Source organism: Salminus brasiliensis, chromosome 5, assembly GCF_030463535.1.
Source record: "Salminus brasiliensis chromosome 5, fSalBra1.hap2, whole genome shotgun sequence".
Lineage (NCBI taxonomy): Eukaryota > Metazoa > Chordata > Actinopteri > Characiformes > Bryconidae > Salminus > Salminus brasiliensis.
Genome location: NC_132882.1, coordinates 15,060,917 through 15,073,934, shown reverse-complemented (window position 1 = coordinate 15,073,934; position 13,018 = coordinate 15,060,917). Strand labels below are relative to the sequence as shown.

Below are 13,018 nucleotides of genomic sequence, written 5' to 3'. Positions count from 1 at the left end.
TTAGTTAGCAAATGCATAAAACAAACCTCAAGCTAATTTAAAAGCTGGTCATTACATGAGAGTTATTTTGTAACTGAGCAATTCATAATCTGAATAACTGATGATTCGTTTCAATAATAATTACATTATTCGGCTATCAAAATAGTTGTTTGTTGCAGCTCTAATGACGTGCTGTTTTAGTAAGAATACAACAATATAGTGTATCATATTTTATAGATCAGTACAAGCCTCTCAATAAAATATACAGAGAAATACAATACAATCCACAGACTGGAGCAGACAAAGGACTCAATGTAAATACTGATTATACACAAAGCATAATAAAAATTAAACAAACAGGCTCACAGTGAAGGCAGATCACCCCTCCTTGTGAAAAGGTACATTAGCTTTGAGCCAACATAACACTTTTATAAAATATTGTACTGGTAAGATCTTTATTGTTACTGTATCAAAACCATATAAAGTCACTGTATCATACTGAATTGATTTATGAATCTGGTAAATCAGTCCACAGCTAGTTCTTAAACGCTGGGTCTTAATATTATTAAACACATTCTAGATAACTCCAGCACAAAACTAATGAAAACTTCGAACACAAAACACGCCTTTGGCTAATCGACTGCGTTTGGAAGAAGGCAAAGCTGGGTAAATGTCATTATTCACAGAGCTTCAAAGGAAGAGTTTGTAACTTTCTCCACACACAAAATAACGCTTCCATAATCTTTCCGCCTCAGTGTAACCATCAGAACAAATCCATACTGCTAGGCTGAAAGTGAAAACACAAAACAGGCAGAAAGAATACTGGAACGCATATGAACAAAGATCTTCATAATCAGCTAAAATGGAGTGTAACTGTATCAAAGAGATTCACTGTTGGAAGCCTGGCGTAACTGTAGCGAATGCATAATAGTCCATTCTAGACCCAGCCCTGGAACTAAGCAATCAACCAGGAATTCTGGAGGGGAAGACAGACTTGTAGACTGTACTCTGCGGCTTCACCACAGCTTGAGCGTGACTAAAGGTCACCCTGTTAAGCCTAAACATACACCCAAGTCTAGGAACTGGCTGTTGCTGGCTGCCAAACACTTCCACTGTCTATTAAAAGAAGCGCCGCCGCGCTGTGTCCCATTTTGGGCGCTGGTAAAACTCACTCAAGACTTCAGGCTGTGAGGAGAAAGCAAGGGGACACTTTGTGAATTCCTTCTTTGCCACACTTTTCACCAGCGCATTCCTCTGCCCCCCCTCTCTTCCGTTTGAACAGAGGGCAAATGATTTGACCTGAGCCATCTTTCCGCCCTGAGTGCCGCCCCTCCACTGAGGAAAAATCAATCTCCTTACTATTCAGGTCACACTGCTGCCCCTGCTTAACTTATGACCCTGTGACCCCAGTGGGATTGTGCTGGGAGGCCGGCTGAGATTTGGGCCGGCCCCTTTCAGTCTGGTGGGTGTCAGGCTTTACAATGTGCAGCAGGGCTGACTTAGGCCAGACGACTTGTTTAAGGAAGGAAGAAAAAAAAAAAAAAAACAGAAACCACTACAGGGTGGTCCTGTTGGCTTCTGGACACAAAAAACACTTCTTTAGAGGACAGGCTGTAACCTTCTCCTCTTGCCCTGGTTCTGAAGGGCAGGAACCGCAATGGAAATGACTTCAACTCATGAGTTTGAATCTGCACTGTAGCCAGAGTGGAAACTTGTGGACCAGCGGCACATTCATACCACCTCCACGAGTGGCACACTCGAGACGGTGACGGATCGTGAAATGGAAGAACGTTCCTGATCTTCTAGGATGGGACCACCAGGATGTGATTAACATGAAATAATGGCTCGAGAAACGAGCCTGTTAACCAAACATAATATCGAGAGCAGCGCAGAGAAAGAGACGTACAATTTTCCTTTGTGTTCCGTTCCCCCGTTTGCTGCCAGTGTACGATACGAGAGATTTATGGAGGAGATCAGAGTGCTAGTTTAGCCGATGAAGCATTCAGTATGATAATAAGCTCTGCTGTTATACACACACACACACACACACACACACACACACACACACACACACACATATTCAAACAGAGAGAGAAAGAGAGAGAGAGAAATGAGAGAGAAAGAGATGTGATTAGCTCTTCTCCTCCCTCTCCAGGGCGTTATCATGCTAATCTGAGGGAGAAAAAAAAAGCATCATCCATCGGAACTGAAAATAGGCCGGATGCCCACTGAGCTCAAAAGCTGAGTTGTACGGAGCATTTTAGCTTGCTTTGTTAAGGAGACGAATGGAAAGTGGTCGACAGTTAATTGATGGTTAATTTGAGCACAAAGAGAGTGTGAAACATGTTGTCTGTGCTTTTGTCAGCTCTGCGAGGTCGCCGATCTCCACAAGGCTTTCTGTGCAAAAAACTCTGTTCTTGACTTTGCATGCGGCTCATTCAAAACGGCAATCAATGAAGAGTAGAATGGAAAACCCAGCTGAGGCAGGCTGTGACTCACCAAGAAATAGAACCCTTCCAAAGCCCAGTAAGACATTTGGCAGTCAACAGCCCTATCGACCCCAAGTCTCCTCCCTATCTATAAACCCATCTTTTTCATCCTCACATAAGCACAGCACATATATTCCCACTGACTCACCCAAGAAATGAAGCTGAGGCCAAATCTGTCTAAGTACACACACACACACATATATTTGATGATTATTTTTGCGGCACCCCCCCCATAGATCCGCTGCGCCTGCTATTTCAGTATACACTGGATAGTTATGGAGCGAAAGGCTAAGAAAGAACGAGAGAGTGGGGGTGATACTTGAGCTTACGCCTGGCTTGCCTGTCTGTAGGTGAGGTACAGTGTTAGAGGTAATGTCATTGTGTGAAGTTGGGATTTGTTTACGGTGAGTCTGTTCTCTCTGCTCCCACCCCCGTCCTCAGTGTGAGGCGGAGATTGCTCCACTGGGATGAGCTGCTGGCCAGGAGAGAGACAGAGATAATGTGAGAAAGCAATAAAGAAGGATCAAATGAAGCCGCCTGGTAGCTACGGGCCCAAAGCTTACGGGTATGTGTGGGCACATGTGACGTGTGTCCAAGCGTCCCAAGTTTACAGAGTGGTCGAAATAGAAACAGACAAAGACCACAAAAAACAGGCCGCTCGCACGGCAACATGCAGCTGCGAGCGTGTTTGTGTGCACGCATGCATTCACGCAGAACTGAGTCATCATATGGTTAACAGCGAGACACACTTGAGTAATGAGAAAAGCATGGAGGAGGGAGGTGGGACTTGGGGGGGCCCTGGTGGTGTTTGGACCCTCGCCAAAGGGAGATTTTATATGACACCGACTGCCCCAACCCCCATGTCTCCCCCAACCCCTCTCTCTCTCACAGCAGGCACTAAAAATAGACCCCGTTCCAGTGAGTGTCCAGAGTTCGCAGAAAACTTACAGAGAGCTCGATAGTGACTGCTTCCACTCTTAAACCCATCAAGGTCCAAACGAGAGCTCGGCCGTAATGGAATTTATTACAGATCAACATTGTGCTTATCGTACTACCTTTACTGTTCAAAATCTGATAGTGATGATAGTTTGACTGCGGCCGAACTGGTAACTCTTATTTGAAGAGAATGCAAATAGTTTTACTCAGACAGGCTTTACACCCAGAAATGAAGAGTCAACACCCACTAACTTTTACAGTCAGTGTATGAAAGGCTGTCACAGTTCTAAAACTGTCAGGTCACTGGGTGCAGTTTTGGGTAATCTTAAAATGTACTGTGGCCACCAAAAAATCTGACTGCAGAGAGAAGAAAATGAAAACAAACTGAGGCATAAGTGTATATTGATTCAGAATTCGGTAGGCAGATACAGCAGACTATAGCTGGGAGAGAGAGAGAGGGAGGGAGAGAAAGAGGGAGGGAGAGAGATCGCACAAGAGTGAGAAAGAGCAAGAGAGTGAATGAGTTAGTGTGAGGGAGAGCAAGAGAGTGAGCAAGCAAGTCAGAGAGAGAAAGAAAGAAATGAACTCAAGGTGAAGTAAACATTAGCCTGCTGGATGGGAAAAGGGTACTGTTGGTGTTTAATCCTTGTGATATTTGGAACATAGAAAGTCAAAGACCCCAATGGACTGTGTTAAAAGGGATAGGTCACCTTTAAAACATTCGTTCAATGACCTAGACCAACAACAGGTGAAACAGATGGATTAACATTACCAGTACGTATTACAGATATAAACTTGTAAATTCTACAGACTTACTATCAGTCTTGCTATAAAAGTACAAGGAGTGTTTGGTCAGGATAGTACACACAGTATATTCATGCCACAAGCAACAGAGATGCTACAAATTTTAAATTTGTTAATAAACGCCTTACGCATTATGCCTGGACAATTATGTAAATATAGACAAATGATTGCCTTCTGAAATAATCCAGATAAATTTTATTATCATAATTCAAATTTAGTTATGAAGCAGCGTAAGTGACAGTTACAGAGTCTTACCCTATAGCTTGCATTTTTATTGATGGTAATATAACTACCATACAATTAGCATATAATTATCATACCATAACCATCTGTGCTAGTTTGTCATATTATTTCATCATTTCTATTGAGAACTATTCTATTCTGCACAAACTGCTTTATATCCAGTGATTCTTTACATTCATTTGATTGGAAGCCAAAAGCCAAAAGCCAAAAACAAAAAAACCCCACACACATCACACAAGCTGACCTGCTTCCCCATAGTATATCTGTATTGCCTGTGTTAAAATCTATGGTAAAATCTTCTACAGTGGAATGAAAATGTTTCGGCATCCCTGGTCAAAAAGTGGGTTCCTGTGAATATTTAAATGAGTAAAGGATGAACTGATCTCCAAAAACCATGAAGGGAAATATGACACCTTCTTTTTTAACATTTTAATTAAGATAAGTGTATTGTTTTTGTTTTGTACCATTTTAGAGTGGAAAAGCAGCAAAGCACCCAAAGAAATTTGAGCTCACAGAAAACTTTTACCAAGGTCTCAGACTTAATTACGTAATTGACTTGTTAGGGCTATGTCTTGTTTACAATGGTTGTTAGAAAAGGCCAAGCAATGCAATTACTTGGGAGTCCTCAAAACTTGTCCAAACAATCAGCAGCTAAGGGGTCCTCTAAGCAAACGCCTAGCACTCAGAATAAAAAAAATACTCAATGCCCCCAATGGCAGAGGTCAAGTTGAGGTGTGGAAAACCAACAAAACTCGAGAACTAAACATAGGATCGATAAAAAGCCAAATAAAAACTCCAGTCTGACTGCAAAAGACCTTAATGAAAGGACTGCAGACTCTGGAGTGGTGGTGCACTGTTCTACTGTGCAGCAACACCTGCACAAACATGGCTTTAATGGAAGAGTCATCAGAACAGATGACAGAAATTAGAAGCCTTTCACCCCAAATAAATGCTTGAAAAAACATTTACAAGCTGTGATACCTTTCAAAGAGGCAGTTTCCTTTTAAATACTACTGTATATGAGTAGCTAATTAGTTAAAGTGCTGTTTGCATAGTTAATAATTCATTGCAATTCAGTCTTTTCTACCGCATGTTTTTTTAAACTAAACACAGATTAAAACGATAAAACAAATAAATGAAAGCAAAGTAACAACGCAACATGGTTTTACACTGATTCAAGGATACCTGTAGCTACAGTGCTTCTGTTGACTGTAGGAAACGCCACGACCAGCAATAAACACTGTTCTCTTCGACCCTTTTATTAACTGTCACATTTACTGTTACAGGCATTCTTGCTAGAATATATAATCATACACACTTCTTTTATATCGTCCAGCTCTAGCCCAAAGCAGACCCCAATTATCAGACGTCACACAGAAGCCACCCCCCGCGGAGTCCAGCCTTAGACTGACCGTTACGGGGCCAGCCCTGCACCGTCCCGTTGCTCCTCTGTGGACACATGTGCAGAGTCTGTCCAAGATTCACTCTGTGAAGGTCAGATGAGACTTCTATTTCCGGAGGCCTGGGAAATCTGAGGGATTTACATAATGTGCATATGGTCACAGTAGATTCACACCGAACAACTCCCACCCAGCACGCCTCCACAAAAGACCACTTTCACAAATAAAACCCAAATGAAAGCCTCAATTCTCACATCAAAGCTCTTCTGTGAGGTTGATGAAACCCCGCTGTCCTGAGTGAATGGGCTCTGATGATGCATCTCTACTGGACGGAACTGCAGCTTTAAGTGCAAGAAAAAAAAAATCCTCAACTTATCTTCAGGCTTTTAATTTCCTGCTCTGTTTCCCTCTTTAGAGCCACACCACACACTCATTTTAAAAACATGCAGCGAGGCAGTCATCTATTAATCACATAGCACTGAATCCTGCAGAGAGTTTTAAAATACCATCTTGGGCATTGAGCAGGGAATTATTACCTTCTGAAATTCTAAATATAAGCAACAAACAAATCCAAAACACTCACAGGCCACTGGGAGGTAAATAATAAAAAAAAGCCTGTGCAAAATCCTGGAGAGGTGGTGAAAGTGTTTCCTGAGGAGAAAAAAAAAGAGATCCAAACCAGGATCTCTCCATTTGCTTTTTCCTTTCTTGTGCTGAAGCAGCAGTCCTTTCTGCCCTCTCAGGAATAGCAGCAACTTTCCAAGAACAACAGAAGGCCTGAGTGCAAACCCCAATCCCAAAAAGCCTTCGAGCGCCTTTATTTTTACACAAAAGTGCTAAAAGCGAATATCCAAAAGCTATCCTGTTCGTCACATTTTAACACCAGTCCTTTCTGCTGAAGTAGCAAGCCATAATGCACAACTCCATTACGCTGCAAGGGAGGAACCTCATTGAAGGCGTTGAGATTTTATTGCAAGCAAATCTGCTGCGTGTTTAACAGCGCTTTCTTTTGCAGCACAAAGGCAAGGGGAGATAACACAAAGTAAGCCTAGCTGCAGGCAGGCTGTGAGGTAAACACACTGTATAAGGAGCCCAGAGAGTTCAAACTAGATTAGAAAAGTTGAAGCTTCGCAACAATTCCAGTGCAAGCAGCTAATCAATGCGGGAGGAAGAGTGGTTCCATTATAAAGTGATTAAGAGATCATTTAGAGCACAAACCTGAGCACCTCTAAACCCCCCTACAGAGTGCAGGAATCAATAACCTGTATGTATGGCCAGCAGCAATTAAAAAAAAAAAAAAAAAAAAAAAAACGAGGAGACGTGCTCCTCTGGGCTCCATTTTACATCCTGAGATGAGTGTAATTAAATGGGACTGAGGCGAACGTTAGGGACAGAGCTCGTTCTGGACGCGCCTGTCCATAGCTCGTGGATTTAGCCCGTAATGCTGGCATACCAATGGGAGCGGCACAAAAGGCTGCTTGTGTGGTGGAAGCAGGGAGCAGGGGATGCAGCTGAATGTCGAAGTGCAATGAAATGGAGTTAGTCATCACTCCGTAATCTGGTGTGAAGAGGAGCCAGAGTGAAGAAAAAAAAAATAAAGCCATGCCTCTGTGACTTAGCCTGCCTGCTGGTTCCAGCTCGATGTGATTTAGTTCTCACGACTCAGCTATCCGAACATTCTTAAAGATGACAGTTGGGTAAGCAGCTCATTCTTCCTGTCATGCCAATCACTGCCTGTGTGTGTGTGTGTGTGTGTGTGTGTGTGTGTGTTCTAGCACAAAACTGCTTTGGGCTGTTCAGAAAGAAGACTGACATGGCCAAAACAAGAAAAACGTCCAATAAGAAAGTGTGGGACTGACTGCTAACTGCTACTAGTACATGTAGTAACTCTTTGGTAGGGAGAATGCATAAGGAAATTAAAGGAGCTGCAGGATAGCTATTAGCATTGTGCTTTGACATTATGTGAGATATGCCCATCTTGTCTCTTTATCTATGTCTAATCTTTCTTTTTATCTTGTTAAGCTGTCACTGCTTCCTCAGCACTACATTAACAGCGGACGTGAGGTGGCCGTCTATCTTCAGCCATAGTAGATCAGCCAGGGCTGCCACGCGGCACGTTTGACAATGGGTTAAAGCTTCTGAGAAATGGATTCAAAAAGCCAGTGAAAGTCATTTCATCCAAGAGCAGAATGTAAAATGAGCTGAGGTCCGTAACATGTCCAAAGTGAAGTCCAGGAAGTCCAGGACACCAACAACAAAACACATCTTTTTTTGAACACTGCATCCTAGTCCTAAATGTTTCTCATCATGTTATCTATCCTCCCTTCCCAGATAGAAAAAGAGCAGCCTGGGGTTTACTGTGTGAATGTTGAAACCAATTAGGAGTTACGTCAGCCCTGTTTTCAAGCTGGTAAAAAGAAAAAACAATGCAAAATAGCAAATTGGCAAATTGGTGTCAGCAACCAGCATCGACGTGTTAATCCATTCGTTTTTGACTTCTTCAATGACTTAAGTCCCCATTACAGCCCCCATTTCTAGAATCTGGGCCAGTTATTATTATTTTAGCATGATCCAAACCCTAAAAATAAATGTTAAATTCTCCAAAACAAAAAAACAACAAAAAAAAAATCTAACAAGCAACAAACAGCAAACCAGCAGAAACACTGAGACCTCATTAGCTCTGAAAGATCTGTGGGTGTGCACATGCATATGCATGCAGAAACCCTAAACACATCAGGGACAAGCCAGCAGACAAGGCTGTTTTCCTAAGCCACTTGCATCGCCTGTAGCAGCAGGTTAATCTGTTTTCCCCACCCAGAGCGAGAGGAGGCCAGGCTTGAAGGCCAAGGCCCACTGCTTGCACTGCCATACTGAAGCTGGCTGCCCCCGTGTCAGTCCCGGGTTATGGATGATGTGGAGGCTCCACATCTGACAGGTAATAATTCACTCCCCAGGGGTACGAGGCCCGTCGCTGGACATGGTCAGCCAGGCAGGAACAAGCGTGCGCTCTTACCTCTATCCCCACCAACCTCCAAAAACCCTCCTGCTGCCTCATAATTTCCCACTCCAGGTATCTCTGCCAGCTATTGGCTGCCCTGTCACCATAGGCAACGCCAATCAGTGTGAAATATGAGGAACCATTAGGAAGTGCTAGAAACCCCCAATACTTTCTAATTGAATGTGATCTATTGTTTCTCAATGTCAAAACAAAAAGCATAAGAAGACTCGACTGGGTCTGCCTTTTATATCCTGCCTGAGAATGAATCTATTCGTTTCCAGAATATATCTGAAAGTCAATCTCTCATAAAAACCGCTACAGCGGGGCAAATGAGGTTCAAATGTACATGCCTCCATCTGCACCCCGACGGAATGAGGGTACAAAAGAAATAAATAACTGACCGAAAAGAGACTGAGCGGTAGATGGCTTAGATCCGTACTCCAAGCACCAAGCCTATTTCAGCACTCATTACCCAAAGAGCCATTAGGAAGACACAGCCATCCGCAACACACCGCTAGCGTAACATCATTTAGGACAAAACTACAGCAACGGAAATTGGAAATAAAATTACACCCCAGGCTATATGCATCATTACCCACGCTAGCAAAAAGGCTGGAGCTGTGGGGCTCAATGGAAGCAGAGGCAAGTTTACAGTTAAAGAGAACAGAAAGCATTTCTTGCCCTTTATGAAACCTGGCCTTCCAACAGTAAATGATGCCTTTAACTTCAATTCATTTGCAATGCGGGAACTAGAGGCGCATAATATTCAAAACAAAGGGGTACTAATGTTCACAACAGTCGGTCACTATGAGTAAAGAGCTCAGACTACCATTTCTTTTTAAACCTAGTGATAAAACCAATGAACAGTTGACCCTGCAGACCCTTACTGCTTATGACTATATGTCCAAATGTTTCTGGACACCCCTTCTAGTGAATGCATTCAGCTACTTTAAGTTGTAGCTTGTCCAGTCCCTGTAGAGAAGTACAGCAAATAGAATAGGACTCTCTGGAGCAGACAAACATCAACCCGTTGGTACCATGCCTAATGCCAGGAGCAGTTTCACACAGTATAGCTTCCAACGTGGTGCACAGGTAAAGAGGCTGCTTATGAATAAACATGTGTTCTAGGGCTTAGACTAAACATTAGGGATGGCATGTGCCAACCATGGCTGTGGCAGAGCGATGGAAAAAGCAACCTGCAACAAGGGCGACACAGGCCACGCATTGGACGATAGGGGGCGTTCTATCTCCTTTCTGAAACGATATGCTGACCAATTAGACGTCCGTGGAGTTCACTAATAGTAAGGTATTCAGTTCTCCCCAAAGCCTTTTAAGATAGTTAGTGATTCTGTGCAGCTGCGGTGGTCAGAAAGGTGAGAAAACAAATCCTACATGGCTTAAAGGAAGCGAGTGCACCTTTAAGGCGTCACATACTAATGGCTAAATTGTGCAGTACAAGGAATGGCATAAAGAGACTGGGACCTGGATGCAATTTAATTACGCCAAAGGTTTACAGGGTCTGTTTCTGGATGTAGCATCCTTATGTTGATTGTAATACAATAAAATAGTAAAAGAAACAACCATAAATGTCAAAACTAGCTGATTATGAAAGAAAGGCTGGAGTAAATGCAACATTATTAATTGAATTAATAAAATCCATATATTTTATTCCTAATAATAATAGAATGATAAATTTAACAGCTTATTCTGACTCTTCCACCGTTAGACCATGGCATTTAGGAATAGAAAGAATGTCATACTCTGACTTTTTCATACTTCTGAACTCCATTAAGGTTCTTCTCGGAAGCAAAGTAATAGTCAAATCTTTTTAAGAGCACTTATATGGCAATTACGGTTGAGGTACCATCACTAAAAACTGTTATCCGACATGAAAAGTAAGATGGATACCTACAGAAAGGTCTGCTAGCACAGCCATCTATTCATCAACAACATGATCAATGCAATAGCTCACTCAAGAAAGAGCTTTTACATCTAAAAACGTGGCCAGTGGGTCCACTGATATGGTCATATAACGAGGAGACAACATCTGGGTTCATGTTCCTCTTGTTTGTGTTCCATTCTAAGATCTGAAAATAGTCCTCCAACAAACAGGAAACAACTTGTAAATGCATCTGTTCCCACAAGCCAACATCACCATCACCATCACCATTACCACCAACATCAACACCGTCTCTGACTGCTGACCTGCTGAGTGACCACTTCCCACTAAAACCATCCTTTTTCCACTGGATCTTGCAGACAGATGTGCTGCCAGCATGTGCAACACCCTCTACAGGCAGCTCAAAGTTAGAGAGAAGGATGCTGAACACTGAGAAAACAGGCCATTCACAACAGACAGGCCAAAGCAGCGTCTGCGAAATAACGGCGCAGAGCTCCAGACAGAGTGAACACAGTCCGGTGGCCGAACCTGAAGCTGATGCTCACTGACGACTGACACTCACTCCACTCCACCATGCCTTTCCCACTTCAGCACACACACACACATACACATACATATATATATATATATATATACACACACACCCCAACTTCCCATGCCAGAAAAGACACTCTCACTCACTCTTCCCATCTGTTTCCCATCGAAATGACCGCTGGGACTGGTCCATGCCGTGCTAACACCACTGCAGCACTAATCGTGGTCTTATCAGCTGCAGATGCAGATGCCAAAAAACACAGCATGGTTCACAGCAGTCTCGAGCGCAAAAGGACGAGTGTTTCCGTGAAAAGGGACGTTTTAAGCCCCATTAAGGACAAATCAGTCAGTCTACCTACGTGCAGGACTTCAGGACAACACGGCTGCACATGCGGTTGCACTGGCGGATGCAATGCAACACAGGCTTCTTTTCTTTTTTCTTTTTTTTATTTTTTTGCTTTGTGTCTCGACAGCAGCAACAGCAACAGCAACACGTCCGTCAAGAAGAGCAGCGAGCTGAATGAAATCTGTTCAATTCAAATTCAGCAACAAAAAAACACAAACAGCTTTTGCCGGAGACCTATCCGACACGAGCCGCGCTCCAACTGGGAATGTACACAAGTAGCTACCTACAGGGAGGAAAACTTCCAGCGGTGTGGAAAAACAGGCCACTTACCTTTGTCTTCTTTAATTTTTCTTCCTTTGTGCGCGAGCTGAAAGAGGATCCCTTTGGGTCACGGCGCTCGTCCGCACAACGGAGAGGCGGAGAGATGAGATATGGTAGTGTTTTCCCCTAGAGCTTTGTTTTTTCCTCCAGTTGGTTTAGAGAGACAGACATACACAGAGAGAGAGAGAGAGGGAGAGACAGAGGGAGACAGAGGGAGAGGGCTGGTTTGGAGCCCTCAGTACGGTGAAGTCCACACGCCTACAAACACAGCGACACTGCGCTAGAACTACAACAGCACCGCGAGCGACAGCGCTCAGGACACGCCCACTACTGCTAAACTGACGTCCCGCGCGTCCAATCAGAGGCCGAGAAAGAGTTTCATGTGTTTCTCTTTAAAAGTTTCCGCTCGACAGTTTTGACTAATATGGTTTACGAAAACAACACTGAAGCTTTAAAAAGCAGCTGCAGCTGAACGAAGCAGGGAGAGGCGTGAGTGATGAGTGGGGAAAAACACCATATAGAACCAGAGCTTTCAGGACCAGAACTATTGAACCTGGATTAGTCCAAATCAGTGCAAGTTAAAGGGGAATCACCATTTTTTAGTTTCTTCATTATTCAGTTTTTAAAATGTACAGAGTGGTTTCGAAACACTGTAGAAACATCATCTGTTTTATCTTTTTAGTGGTTGTAATAAAATGTTTAAAACACAAATGGTACAATATAGTAACTTTATTTACCGTTCAAAACAGCCAGTGAACCTGCATGTGTTTTATGTATATATATATAAAAAAAAAAAAAAATATATATATATATATATATATATATATATATATATATATATAATGTATTTAGTTTTATATTGTCATGTAAAACCCTTTAAATGGCAACATTCAATGTAAAAAATATTTTATTCTATAGTCATTTGTTTTAGCATTTTATAATCCATTATCAGGAAATGTTGAGACAATGTAAACAACCACTGCCAGATTTACATTGTGTTAAAATGTGACACTCTGCATTCAAAATACATGTTAGGCCAAAATCTTCTCAAAACTATCATTAAGCAAT

At 42.7% G+C, this 13,018-nt stretch overlaps 1 protein-coding gene across 3 annotated transcripts in view; it reads right to left on the bottom strand.

The window, feature by feature from the left end:
- The window catches only part of sema6cb (semaphorin 6Cb), a 158,981-nt gene extending 146,762 nt beyond the window's left edge, over nucleotides 1-12,219 (bottom strand). For all 3 annotated transcript variants that reach the window (XM_072679555.1, XM_072679557.1, XM_072679556.1), the window contains exon 1: nucleotides 11,960-12,219. The gene's annotated coding sequence lies outside the window, so the exon portion shown is untranslated. The remainder of the gene's footprint in view (nucleotides 1-11,959) is intronic.
- Between the last annotated feature and the right edge of the window lie 799 nt (nucleotides 12,220-13,018).